Source organism: Wolffia australiana, chromosome 6 (genome assembly GCF_029677425.1).
Source record: "Wolffia australiana isolate 7733 chromosome 6, ASM2967742v1".
Taxonomy (NCBI): domain Eukaryota; kingdom Viridiplantae; phylum Streptophyta; class Magnoliopsida; order Alismatales; family Araceae; genus Wolffia; species Wolffia australiana.
In genome coordinates, this window is record NC_135840.1 from 13,412,157 (window position 1) to 13,427,337 (window position 15,181).

At 42.2% G+C, this 15,181-nt stretch overlaps 1 pseudogene; it reads left to right on the forward strand.

Moving 5' to 3' along the window:
- Positions 1-1,100: 1,100 nt before the first annotated feature.
- LOC144704970 (uncharacterized) lies at positions 1,101-3,552 on the forward strand (annotated as a pseudogene).
- Positions 3,553-15,181: the final 11,629 nt, after the last annotated feature.

Here is a 15,181-nt window from a genome sequence, read left to right on the forward strand (position 1 = left end):
AGGTCAAGGTGAAGGGAGACCCTTCTTGGTGACAGCCAGAACAATCATGGATTGGGAAAAAGGGACTGTTGAATTTAAGGTTGGAGAGGAAAGAGTTAAATTAGACATATCCAATATGATGAAATGTCCTAAAGGGAGTAACGAAGAGTTAATATTATGTGATTAAGAGGAGGATGATGTTGATGCTATTCGAGGGTTTTTATTGAGAGTAGATGATGCCAACGATGAAAAAGTGGAACCTGAGCCTCCTACACTCTCCCTAGATTTGAACTTAGCGCTTAAACCTCTCCCATCATCTTTAAAATATGCATTCTTAGATTCTAGAAATTTCCTACCTGTGATTATTTCCTCGTCCCTTACTCCTTCACAAGAAAATGATCTGCTTAAGGTATTGAGAGATCATAAAGAAGCATTAGGATGGACATTTGAGGATATTAGAGGAATCCCTTCATCAATTTGTGAACACAGAATATTTTTATAACAAGATTCTAAACCTTCTAGGGAGCACCAACGTAGGCTGAACCCACATATGAGGGAAATATTAGAGAATAAAATATTAAAATGGCTAGATGCAGGTATTATTTATGCCATTTCTGATAGTGAATGGGTCAGCCCTGTTCACATGGTGCCAAAGAAATCTGGAGTAATAGTAGAGATCAATGAAAAGGGAGAAGAAATAAACAAAGGTTGCTAGCTGGATGGAGGGTATGTATTGACTATAGAAAATTAAATAAGTCTACAAAGAAAGACCATTATCCCCTTCCTTTCATTGATCAAATTTTAGAAAAACTATCAGGACAGATTTTCTTTTGTTTTCTTGATGGTTATTCAGGATATAATCAAGTGAACATTCATCCTGATGATCAAGAGAAAACAATGCCTTTAGGCGCATGCCTTTTGGCCTATGTAATTCTCCAACCACCTTCCAAAGATGCATGAACTCCTTATTCTCTGATTTAGTAGGTGATTGTTTAGAAATATTTATGGATGATTTTTCTGTATTTGGAGATTCCTTTGAAAATTGGCTTCTAAATCTTACTTAAGTTCTTCAAAGATGCATTGAAAGTAACCTTATCCTAAGTTGGAAAAAATCTCATTTTATGGTACAGGAGGGAGTGGTATTGGGGCACAAGGTCAGCAATCGTGGACTGGAAGTGGACAAGGCCAAAATAGAAGTCATCTAGGGCCTACCACTTCCCAAAAATCTAAAAACCCTTAGAGGGTTCCTCGGCCATGCAGGTTTCTATAGGAGGTTCATTCAAAACTTTGCTAAAATTTCCAAACCTCTTACTAATTTCCTTTCTAGTAAAACTAATGAAATCATCTTGGATAAAAGTGCTGTTTCTGCTTTTGATGAGCTGAAGAAGGCTCTCACACATGCACCTATTTTGCAAGCTCCAGATTGGAGCTTGCCATTTGAAATCATGTTTGATGCCTCAGATTTTACTATAGGGGCAGTCTTAGGACAGAGGAAAGAGAAGAAACCTGTGGCCATATATTATGCTAGCAGAAATTTAATTGATGCACAACTCAATTACTCTACCACAGAAAAAGAACTGCTAGCTGTAATTTTTGCTTTAGAAAAATTTCAACCTTATTTGTTTTGTAGTAAAATAATAGTCTACACTGATCATGCGGCATTAAAATATCTTTTATCTAAAAAGGAAGCTAAACCTAGGCTTATCAGATGGATTTTATTATTACAGGAATTTGACATAGAAATTAAAGATAAAAAGGGTTGTGAAAATTATGTTGCTGATCATCTTTCTAGGATCAAAGTAAATGATTCCTCACTTATCCATGAAGCATTTCCGATGAGCAAATTTTGACCATCCAAACAGGAAATGTTCCATGGTTTGCAAACATTGTCAATTTTTTGGTGACAGGAAGAGTCCCTTCAGGATGGAGCTATAATGAGAGAAAGAAGTTCTTCAAGAAGTTCTACAAGGAAATATTTCATGCGAGATTACTTTTGGGAAGAACCATAGCTATTCCATCAAGGAGCTGATCAAATTCTTAGAAGATGCGTACCTGAAGAAGAACAGAACAACATCCTTAAATTCTTCCATTCCAACCCAGGAGGAGGTCACTATTCAGCTAAGGTAACAGCCCATAAGGTAATGGAAAGTGGGTTTTATTGGCCAACTTTATTTAAAGATGCACATGATTTTTATGTAAAATGTCTAGCATGTCAAGCATCTATAAATATCGATAGAAAAAATCACATGCCTCTAAAACCCATTTTAGAAGCAGAAATCTTTGATTTATGGGGTATTGATTTCATGGGACCATTTCCTAATTCGAATGGATATGAATATATTTTAATGGCTGTAGACTGTCTCAAAGTGGGTAGAAGCCATAGCCACTAGGACCAATACTAGTAAAGTCGTCAATGATTTTGTGGAGACTTGCATCTTTTGCAGATATGGATGTCCTAGGGCTATAATTAGTGACGGGGGGTCACATTTTGTAAACTTTACTTTTAGACATCTTTTGAAAAAATATGGTGTACAACATAGAGTAACCACCCTATATCACCCCCAAGCTAATGGGCAGGTTGAATTATGTAACAGAGAAAATAAGAAAATCCTTCAAAAAATTGTGAAGCCCAATGGGAAAGATTGGCCATACAAACTAAATGAAGCATTATGGGCCTATAGAACAGCCTATAAAACACCCTTAGGAATGTCCCCCTTCAGGTTGATATTTGGAAAACCATGCCATCTACCATGGGAGTTGGAACATAAAGCTTCATGGGCAATTAAAAAGCTAAATCTTTCTTTAGATGAAGCAGTAAAATGCAGGTTGCTCCAGCTCGAAGAACTTGAAGAAATTAGGAATGAGGCTTATGAAAACTCCAAGATATACAAAGCTAAGATGAAGGCCTTCCATGACAAAAACATCAGAAGAAGGACCTTTGTCAAAGATCAAAAGGTATGGCTTTACAATTCAAGATTAATACTCTTTCCTGGTAAGCTAAAAAGTAGATGGAGTGGACCTTATTTGGCAGTAGAATCATATGAAAATGGGGCCATTTTAATTTCGGATCCTAGAACCCATAAACAATTCACAGTTAATGGGCAAAGGCTGAAGCCTACCGACATAATGATTGATAAGCTCAGATTTTATGTGTTTTTTTACTGGTTATTTAGCAGTTCAGACGTGTGAGGTTCAGAGCTTATGCAACAAATTTATAAACCTCAAGGCGTAAGGCGAGTGAGGGTCGATCCACAAGGAGCAGGAGAAAACAGCAGAAATTTCCTTCTTTATTCAATAGATATGTCACTTATCAATTTAAAATAAATATTAAACTCTGTTAAATGATCCTCAGGAAAATCACAGAATTCCTCTTTAATTCCCAGTTTAGTCGAAAGATTTAACTGCTATTGCTCTGATTAAGTTAAAGATTTAACTTAATAGAGGCTGTCTCTGAGGAGTTCTCTCAGAGACAGTACCTTTGCCCTTGGGGCAAATGATCAAACACCTTGCGTGCGGTACATGCGCGCGCAAGGTGTTTATGCGGCAGCGGCGCTGTCGCACATGGCGTGCTGACGCTGGCAGCGCGTGGCTGCGCGCGGGCGTGGCTGGCTGCGGCGACGCTGCGCGCGCGGCGGGCGCTGCTGTGTGCAGCGGCGCTGTCGCGCGTGTGGCTGCACGCTGGCGCGCTTGCGCGCTGCTGCGGCGTGGCGCAGCGCTGCGCAGCGCGGCGTGACGCGGCGTGGCTGCGTGGCGCGCGCTGGCGCCAGCGCAGCGGCGCTGTGTGGCTGGCGCGGCGCTGCTGGCGCAGCGCGCTGTTGGCGTGGCTGCGACGCGCTACGCTGCGTCAAAGGGATTTTGGGGAAGTTTGGGAGGATGATCAGAACAAGAAAGAAACAAAGTTCAACTGAAATCAAATCTAAAATGAAACAATCCTCAGTTGGAAAACATTGGAAGATCTTGTGACTCTTCCAACCCAACCAAAATTGTCTGAGAAGAGAGGGATTACAGGGCTGAAGCTTGAGATTTCCCCACGTCGGGTGTCATGTCCTTGCGGCGAGGCGTGGTTCTTCAATCCAAGCTATCTTCAGTCTGTTCTTCCTCTCCAACTCCAAAAGCTCATCAGCTCCTGGAGGGTGCATAAATCCTCTTCTCCAAGCCCTAGTTTCCTTAGAGAAAATTCTGAACCCCCCAAACTCCTCTCTCAAGAGAGTATTTATAGGTTTTCTCTTAAGTCATGCCCAGGGGCATTTTCGTAATTTTTGCCACTTTGAATTTTTGCCCACTTCTCTTGATCCTCCTCTCTTCCTTGATCTTCTTAACCTGTTTCTGAATGTTCACTAGCCATAAAATGTTAAATATATTCCACTTGATTCAAAGAATCAAGTGGGGTTAGTGATTTCATAAAACAATACATATGCATGAACTTAGCATGAATTCACAAGATAATTGTAATGAATTTAAACTTGAGAACTTGATTATTTGATGACATATTTTAGAGTCATCAAACACCCCCCAACTTAGATCATTACTAGTCCCTTAGTAATGACATGCAGGTGAGAATAAAAGATGATCTCAAGGTGAGTTTTGACTTCCGATAACTTTGATTCATGCTCTTCTTAAGGAGTATTTTCAGCAATTAAAATTGACCAGCGTAGAAGAAATTTAGGATCTATCTCAGCCTTAAACCTCAACTAAGTGCACATGATCTATGGAGTACATATAGTAAGTACATAGTATATGGAATAAGATCGAGTTAACACCCCAAGCGCACTACTGAACGAGAGGCGAGAGAGTGGCATTAATGCTAGCACAAAACAAAGGCTATAGCAGCATCGGCTCAAACACACGGGAGACAGCTTTTCCACCTTTATTTTATTTGGCATTTGCTGCTTGTTGGTCATTTTTGATGACAATCAACTTTAGTACTATGATGCAAGCTTTTGCTTGTTTATGCGCAGTGCAGCTTTCACTTGATAGTTTGGTGGCGCTTATCCACTACCCATGTGCCGCCCTTAGTAGACCGGCAGCTTATTCCCGACGGTTATGTATCCTTCATGGGTCAGGGAGTTTCACTCATGTCATAATAATACTGCCAATGAGCTAACACTAACCCTACTCTCCACTAAAGCTAAAAATTTTCGTGCATGTAAGTGCTAACTCAACCCGAGGTGGATGGTGAGGTGAGAGAAGTATAATGGTAATAGATATGACTGTAGTGGTATGGATTGTAGTGCACCTAGCTAGGCTTACTTCACCTAGGATTCCCTAGCTGGCCACTCTTGCATTTCTACCCTTTTGAAAAGAATCGAATTATCATGCATATCATTGGACAATCATCTCCTAAGATCATCAAATATCCATGGTTTGTGAATGCAAAAACGAAAAAATTTTCATGGATAATGCATGTAAATGTACTCCCCCCCCCTCTCAATAAAAGGCATGTTCCTACATGACAAATCATAAATGAGAGAAAGGAGAAAGGAATACCAAACCATGGAAGGAAGGGCGGCGATCAGCATGCGTGTTGTCCAGTGACGTGTTAGGTGGGCGTGGATCGGAGTGGCTGCACACGAGAACAGAAACAAAAACGCAGAAAACAAAAACAAAACAAGGAAAATAACCAAGCAGAGGGAATATGAAATGTAGTAAAAACAAAAACTAATCGGATCATGAGCTATCATGCGATGGCTTTTCTAACGTAATATTCATGGGGCTGTGAAGATCTTCTTCTTCTAAGTAGGGTTTGAGCCGTTGCCCGTTCATAGTGAATCGTCTTTGAGACGTAGGATCTAAAATTGTAACGGCTCCATTCTCAAAAACCTGCTGAACAAGGAAGGGACCATCCCATCGCGTTTTCAATTTACCTGGAAAGAGTTTTAGTCTAGAGTTGTAAAGCCATACTTTTTGATTCTCCACAAAAATTCTTCTCCTCAAGCTCTTGTCATGAAACATCTTCATCTTGGCTTTATAAATCTTCGAATTCTCATAAGCCTCATTTCTTAACTCTTCCAACTCATTCAATTGAAGAAGTCTATGCTTGCCGGCTCTATCCAAATCTAGGTTGAGTTTTCTAATAGCCCAAAGGGCCTTGTGTTCTAACTCAAGTGGTAGGTGACAAGCTTTGCCAAAGATAAGGCAGAAGGGAGACATGCCGAGAGGGGTTTTGTAAGCTGTCCTATAAGCCCATAACGCCTCGTCTAGCTTCCTAGAACAATCTTTCCCATCTGGACGCACTATTTTCCTCAAAATTTTCTTCACCTCTTTATTGCACAATTCAACTTGTCCATTGGCTTGAGGATGATATGGGGTAGTGACTCGATGATGGACACCAAACTTTTTGAGGAGATTCCTAAAGTTGTAATTTGTGAAGTGTGAACCTCCATCACTAATGATCGCTCGTGGGCATCCATTTCTATAAAAAATGTGTTTTTCAATAAAATTGGTCACTACCTTACTGTCATTGGTTTTGGAGGGAATGGCTTCTACCCATTTGGAGACGTAGTCAACAGCCATCAAGATGTATTCATAACTGTTAGAACTAGGAAATGGACCCATAAAATCAATTCCCCATAAATCAAGTATTTCTACTTCTAAGATGGGTTGTAGGGGCATTCTATCTTTCCTATTGATATTGATGGATGCTTGGCATGCTAAACAACTGTTATAAAATTTCTGCGCGTCATGAAATAATGTCGGCCAAAAGAAACCCGATTCAACAATCTTATGAGCTGTTACCTTGGCCGAGTAGTGACCCCCTCCTGGTTTTGCGTGGCAGAATTCTAGGATGCTTCGTTGCTCGCTCTCGGGGACGCATCATCGGAGAATTTGATCTTGTCCTTAGTGAAACAGCTCCGGATCTTCCCAAAAATAAAGTCGCGCATCCTTGAGTAGCTTTTTCCTCTCGTGGGAAGTCCAACCTGTAGGAATTTGTCCTGAAACTAAAAAATTGACAATATGTGCATACCAAGGAACGAATGTTCCTTGTGCAGTTAGGACAAATTCATCAGGAAATGCATCATTAATTTATTCAGGTGGGGCGCCTATGATTCGTGAGAGATGGTCGGCTACTACATTTTCACACCCTTTCTTATCTTTAATTTCCAAATCAAATTCCTGTAATAAAAGCACCCATCTAATCAATCTCGGTTTAGCCTCTTTCTTCGTTAACAAGTATCTAATAGCTGCATGATCAGAATAAACAGTTATTTTACTACCTAGTAAATAAGACCTAAACTTTTCTAAAGCAAAAATAATGGCCAACAGCTCCTTTTCGGTGGTGGTGTAATTCAGTTGTGCGTCCACTAAGGTCCTGCTGGCGTAGTAGATCACCACGGGTTTCTTATCAATTCTTTGGCCTAACACTGCACCTACTGCAAAATCAGAAGCGTCGCACATTAGTTCAAAAGGAAGGGTCCAATCGGGCCCTTGTAGGATAGGCGCATTAACCAAAGCTTCTTTCAATTTATAAAATGCATCTTTAGCCTCTAGTGTTAGTTCAAAATCATTATTTTTAGACGATAAAAGGTTTGTAAGAGGTTTAGAAATTTTAGCAAAATCAAGGATAAAACGTCTATAGAAACCCGCGTGGCCGAGGAAACCCCTAAGGGTTTTTAGGTTGGTTGGAGGTGGAAGGCCCTGGATGATTTCGATTTTGGCCTTGTCCACTTCCAATCCACGGTTGCTGACCGTGTGTCCCAGCACTACTCCCTCTTGCACCATGAAATGAGATTTTTCCCAACTTAGGACAAGGTTGGACTCAATGCACCTCTTCAATACTTTGGTGAGGCTTAGGAGGCAGTTCTCAAAGGTAGATCCAAATACTGAAAAATCATCCATAAATATTTCTAAACATTCGCCTACTAAATCAGAAAATAGGGCATTCATACATCGCTGAAATGTGGCGGGGGCATTGCATAACCCGAAGGGCATACGCCTAAAGGCATATGTCCCTACGGGACTCGTAAATGTTGTCTTCTCTTGATCATCAGGATGGATGTTTACTTGGTTGTATCCTGAATAACCATCAAGAAAACAAAAATATTGCTGCCCTGACAGTTTTTCTAGTATCTGATCTATGAAGGGTAGTGGATAGTGATCCTTCTTTGTCGCCTTATTTAATTTCCTGTAATCAATGCACACCCTCCACCTTGTGGTCAATCTTTTCTACACCTCTTCCCCTTTTTCGTTCACTTCTACGGTAATTCCAGATTTCTTTGGTACCATGTGTACAGGACTCACCCATCTACTGTCGGATATAGCATAAATTATTCCTGCATTCAACCACTTAATCACTTCTTTCTCAAGAACTTCTCTCATGTAAGGGTTGAGTCTCCTTTGATGCTCTCTACAAGGTTTTGCTTCCTCTTCTAAAAATATCCTATGTTCACAGATCAAAGATGGAATTCCTCTAATATCATCAAAGGTCCAACCTATGGCATTTCTATGCTCCCTAAGTACCTCTAGCAAGTCCTTTTCCTGTTCAGGGGTTAGTGATGAAGATATGATTACCGGTAGGATTTTCTGCTCATCTAGATATGCATATTTGAGGGATGAGGGCAAAGGTTTCAATTCTGGCCCTACCTCTACCGAAGAAGGATCTATGATCTCTCCCTCTAGCTCTCTACCCTCTACTTGTGACAAGTATTCTTTAACCACTTCCTCTCCTTCATCTTCTGCACACAATTTTAACTCCTCATTGCTTCCTACAGGACACTTCATCATTTTCGATATATCCAGTTGAACTCTCTCCTTCCCAATTTTAAACTCAACCGTCCCCTTCTCCCAATCCATAATCGTTTTTGCCGTAACCAAGAATGGTCTACCTAAGATGATAGGAGCTAAACTAATGTCTCCCGATATCTTTACATCTGTCACTATAAAGTCTACAGGGATTTCACAATTCTCTACAGTGATCATGACATCGGTTAACCTTCCCTCGAGTTGCCTAACAGTGCCGTCAGCTAAGAGTAGGTCCATATGAATTTCCTCCAACTCTCCAAACCCACTCTCCTCATATAATGCCGTCGGAATGATACTTATGCTTGCTCCCGTATCTAATAAAACTTTAGAGAAGGTGTTTCCTCCTATTTCGCATGTAATGAAAGGGGCCCGGGTCTCTCATTTTGATAGGGATGGCATTAAGAATGCTAGAGGCATTTTCAGATAATTTAACCACTTCCCTCGGCTTCTTAATGGTGCAAGAGTCCTTAAGGTACTTCTTTAGGGATGGTGCACACCTAAGCATATCTTCGACAGTAACAGTCATGGTGGCTTTTCTAAAATTCTCTAGCAGTCGGTTTTCATAATCAAATATCGGTTTTTTTCTATTTAAAGCGGAAGGGTAGGGAACATGCTGCCCACTCGTAGAAGGTAGAGGCTCCTCCACGTAGGGGGGGTCCTCTCCTTCTTCCTCTTGTGGTTGGGTTCCCTTCTTAGAATTCTCTATAAAAGTTCGATAGGGATCCTGAAGTTCTTTCCCATTTCTCAATTTTGAGATGGCTAGAACCTCAGGATCATCCCTATTCATCTCATCATGAATGGAATGCTGCACATGATGCAAGTTGCATGGATTGATGGACGGTTTCGTGGGAAGTTTATAAGATGTGCAAGGAGAATCTAACGGTATACCTTGGTGTTCAAGTTGGACAGGTCTGAGGCTTTCTAGCATCTTCCTCATCTGCTCTTGAGCATCCAGCATTTGCTTCGTTTGAAACTCCATCATCACTTGCATCCGCATCTCCATTTCCGCCCGCAACTTTTGATTTTGCTTTTCGATCATATCTGAAATGACGGGAGTTAATGTAGAGAAATCAGGTTGAGTTTGAGATGAAACCTGATACTGTTGTGGAGGCCTGTGCTGGAATTATTCTCTCTGTTGGAACGGGGGTTGAGCTGCCGGCTTGTTTCCTTGGTGGAAGGCCTCTCCGTTTTGGAAATTTGACCACTTTTGACCCGCCCACGGTTGTTGCGGCTGGTTGAAAGCCTTCACCTCTTCTTCCATGGCTTGGCAAGCTCCATCTTCATGTTCCCTGCTAAAACAGAGAGAGCAGATCTTAGCTTTAATGATGGGAGAGTTACCTAAGAAGACATTCTTCAAGGTAGAGGTGAGCTCCTCCAATTTCTGGTTGGTCTCCCTTAGGCCCGCTTGTAGCTCTCCCTCCTTGGCGTTGACCTGCAGAACTCCTGCTCTCTTGGGCTGCACATTTCTCCCATTCTGATTGGCTCCAATCTCCTGCAAATCAGTTTCTGCAACTCTCTCCAAAATATCAAAAACTTCATCCTCATATGCAGTATAAAACGTTCCACCCGTGGCGAGGTTTACCTTGTTTTTCATAAAATCAGAGAGAGACTCATAAAATATCTGAGCTAGTTGACATTGTTCAATTCCATGGTGAGGGCACTTCGTCAACAGATCATTGAACCTGTCCCATGATTCACTAAACGCCTCACCATCATGAGGATGGAAGTTGTGAATTTCCCTTCTATAAAAGTTAGTTTTGGAGAGAGGGTAAAATTTCTGCAGAAATTTTCCCTGCATCTCTTCCCATGAATTAAAAGTGATTCCTAAATTGCGGTACCAGGAAAATGCTTTATCTTTTAAGGTTAGAGGAAAATATTTCATTTTTAAAATTTCTGTAGATATCCCTGGAACGTTTTGAGATGAACACCTAATGTGGAAATCATCAAGGAATTCTAATGGGTTTTGAGTAGGCAGTCCATTAAATTCAGGTAAGGAATGAATTAATGCATTGTCATATCGAAAGAAAATACCGTCACCGATGTTCAGATTTACATCGGTTTGACGCAAGCTTCCTGACGGTGTGGACCTATCCAGCATAGTCCTCCTCCTCTCATTCTGCTGGTGCATCTCTTCAGGCATATTTCTCTGCTGAATTTCTGGTTCTGTCACTGTAGAATCTGGAGTGGCGTCTCTAATGTCTTTCTCTGCAAATTTTTCACCAGCTCCTGAGCGTGTTACTACCATAAATCTACAACAAACGGTTAGAATAACAATGAGCTGAGGATTGTCAAGTCCTGAGCTCTAGAAAAATCAACAAAAATGACTGTAGATTTAGAGAAATGACTGTAGATTCACAAAAACGACTCTAGGTTTAGAGAGATAACTGTAGATTCAGAAAAAAATAAAAATTTCTACTGTAATACCGTGCTCCCCGGCAACGGCGCCAGTTGATAAGCTCAGATTTTATGTGTTTTTTACTGGTTATTTAGCAGTTCAGACGTGTGAGGTTCAGAGCTTATGCAACAAATTTATAAACCTCACGGCGTAAGGCGAGTGAGGGTCGATCCACAGGGAGCAGGAGAAAACAGCAGAAATTTCCTTCTTTATTCAATAGATATGTCACTTATCAATTTAAAATAAATATTAAACTCTGTTAAATGATCCTCAGGAAAATCACAGAATTCCTCTTTAATTCCCAGTTTAGTCGAAAGATTTAACTGCTATTGCTCTGATTAAGTTAAAGATTTAACTTAATAGAGGCTGTCTACAGAGGAGTTCTTCAGACAGTACCTTTGCCCTTGGGGCAAAGGATCAAACACCTTATGCAGGGTACATGCGCGCAAAGGTGTTTGCAGCGGCGCGCGCGCGGCGTGGCTGCGCTGACGCTGTTGCGCGGCGCTGCTGGCGCTTGGCGTGGCTGCGCGCGACGCTGCGCGCGGCGCTGCTGTGCAGCGGCGCTGTCGCGCGTGGCTGCACGCGATGCTGCGCGCGCTGCGGCTGCGTGCAGCAGCGCTGTTGGCGCGCTGGCGACGCTGGCGTGGCTGCGCTGCGCTGCCGCGGCAGCAGCGCTTGCGGCGGTGTGGCGCGCTGCTGCGTGCAGCAGCGCTGTTGCGTGCGGCGTGGCTGCGCGCGACGCTGCTGCACGCGGCGCTGCTGCGTCAAAGGGATTTTTTTGGGGAAGTTTGGGGAGGATGATCAGAACAAGAAAGAAACAAAGTTCAACTGAAATCAAATCTAAAATGAAACAATCCTCAGTTGGAAAACATTGGAAGATCTTGTGACTCTTCCAACCCAACCAAAATTGTCTGAGAAGAGAGGGATTACAGGGCTGAAGCTTGAGATTTCCCCACGTCGGGTGTCACGTCCTTGCGGCGAGGCGTGGTTCTTCAATCCAAGCTATCTTCAGTCTGTTCTTCCTCTCCAACTCCAAAAGCTCATCAGCTCCTGGAGGGTGCAGAAATCCTCTTCTCCAAGCCCTAGTTTCCTTAGAGAAAATTCTGAACCCCCCAAACTCCTCTCTCAAGAGAGTATTTATAGGTTTTCTCTTAAGTCATGCCCAGGGGCATTTTCGTAATTTTTGCCACTTTGAATTTTTGCCCACTTCTCTTGATCCTCCTCTCTTCCTTGATCTTCTTAACCTGTTTCTGAATGTTCACTAGCCATAAAATGTTAAATATATTCCACTTGATTCAAAGAATCAAGTGGGGTTAGTGATTTCATAAAACAATACATATGCATGAACTTAGCATGAATTCACAAGATAATTGTAATGAATTTAAACTTAAGAACTTGATTATTTGATGACATATTTTAGAGTCATCAAACACCCCCCACATCTTGGAAAAACTTGCAGGTTAGTAGCATCTATAGAGCCGCATTGAAGCTTTTATTTCTATTTGTTACCTTTATTATTTCCTTTTGTTTCTTTTCTTTGGTTTCAGAAAATGCGTACCACCAATACATGAAATGGGCGTGAAGGAACCTACATGAAAGATCTCAACCCACTGTTTGTGCCCTCTAAACTCCTTTTTATATTTTCCTATGCATTGAGGACTATGCAACTACTATGTGGAGGGGAGATTCAATCCGCCTTAAAAGTTTATATTTTCTATGATGTCTCAATGTTTTGTTTTTTAATAAGATGGGGGGAATAAAAGATTCTTGAATTCAACATCACGCCATAACCAAACCTTGTACTGCCCCTTTTATCTTTTTTACCTTAGAAGAAAATGTGGGGAAGCTAGGCTCACTGAGCGCATCATGATCATATTATAGGGGCATCAATGTTGATTTCTAGGTAGTACATGATCTTATCCCCAAATGGCGAGAGTACATGGTAGGGTGAAGGACAGATTTGAAAATCGAAAGGTGTATATCCCATAGATAAGGATTTGAGTGTTGAGTGAAAGAGTGACACCCCCACTACACCCATATTTTGATTTAACCGAACCTATCTATGTGAATGACTACCTATCAGCCTAATCATATGCTGGATAGTGAGATGCACTTCTTCAAGTCTTGAGCACATTACCCCTCCATCTCATACCGCTTATAAAATCTTCATACCACAATTCTTCATTTGCCATCTTCATCCATCTATGTTTACTGACCCTTTACCACCTTTACCTCATCGTACCTGTATAGGACTCCACCTCCTTGCTTATGAAATGCCTTACTCCCAAGTCGTTCTATCTCTCTTATCTTTAAAAATAATATCATATTGATATTTGTCATCTGATTTAAATCTTTTCCATTGATATTCACTCTACATCTTCTCAATCTATTTCTTCTTTCTGATCCTCAAAGTAGAAAAAAAAATTTTCTCTTTGAGGGTAGAGTGATTGCATGAAATTTGTGATTGACATTCATTCAAGAAAAATTATTTGATTATGGTAGTTCATACATCCTTTCTTATTCTCTTCTTCTATTTGCCGCCCCCCCAAAAAAAAGGAAATACATAAAAATTACTATGAAGAGTACATTTTACAAAATTATGAAAAAAAGGAGAAAGGAAAAGTTATTATGGGGCTTGTTTCTTCTTCTTCTTCTTATTTGTTTCCTATGAACTACCTATAATTCCATAATGAATGCATTCTCTACCTAGAAGAATAACTTATGAGGATCATCTTTACCTTCTTCTACCTTCCACATTTCTTCTTGAATCTTGGGAGTAGGCTATATAAGTAATCTTCCTCCAACTTTCTTAACTCAGACTTTGCCCATTCTCCTTAAACCTTTCTTCTCATCTCTCTTGAAACTTAGGGTAGATAGGAAGCCATTTCTTAACACGCCTTGTTACCTTGTGCTCATAATAAGAGGCGAAGAGTGCATACTCTCTATTTCAGGTCTGATGAAGCTTTTAGGGACATCACCACTTAGGTAGCCCTTTCTCTTGTGAGCGAGTGAACCAAGAGGGGTGATGATGGGGGACCATCGCGACGACACCGACACGGGGCGCGTCCGACCGCTCTGAGTCGCGCGTGCCGATGCACGCGATCCTACATTCAGGTACTCGAAGTAAGTTTCTTGCTATTTGCTTACATTGTAATTTCGGATCGAGTCACATGTTGGACCGATTCCATCGTTACGTCTCGTTTCTTTTCTTTAAAAGTTTGTGTAAAGAGGAGGGCCACGTCATGATACGGACCCCTCCTCTAACCTTAGCCTCTTGGCACCCTTCCTCCCCCCCTATATAAGGGGAAGGCATGCCCAAGGGTACCCCTTAGAGAGTCTGATGGCGAGGACGCCAACACATCAGCGTCGAACACATCGCCGCGGTCAATGGTAGTCAACCCACCATGGTCAACAGGAGTCAACACAAGAGTCAACACGCTGCAACTATCGACCACCACGTCTCCACCCGTGCACGTCCCCATGTGCGTCATGATACGACGCCAAAGGCAGATCCACAACTGCCCTTTGGCGTGACACGTCGCACGTCTTTATTTTTGCGTCTTTATTTTCTCGTCATTTTCTCTTTTCTCCACGGCCTATATAAAGGCCATTGTTTTCACGAAACTCTTAGGCAATCATAATTCAAGAATCGAGTTTTTTTCGTTTAACTCTACTTGGAGGATTGCCCAGCCTCCCCTATTCCTCTCCAACCCTAGCCGCTGCCTCTTCTGTCGCCGCCGCCACCGTCGTGTCATCGATCCTCCACTTCTTCCTCCCAATCTTCTTCTCTCCGCCTTCTCCCTCTCGCTTCATTATTCTTTCTCTTGCCCGCCTAGCCAGAGTCGCCCAGGCAGCCCCGACCAGGCCGCCCAGGCAGCCCCGACCAGGCTGCCCAGGTAGCCCCGATCAGGCCGCCCAGGCAGCCCTGATCAGGCCGCCAAGGCCTCCCCGACCAGGCCGCCCAGGTAGCCCTGATCAGGCCGCCTAGGCAGCCCCGACCAGGCCGCCCAGGCAGCCCCGATCAGGCCGCCCAGGCTGCCCAGCCAGAGCCACCCAGACAGTCTTGAC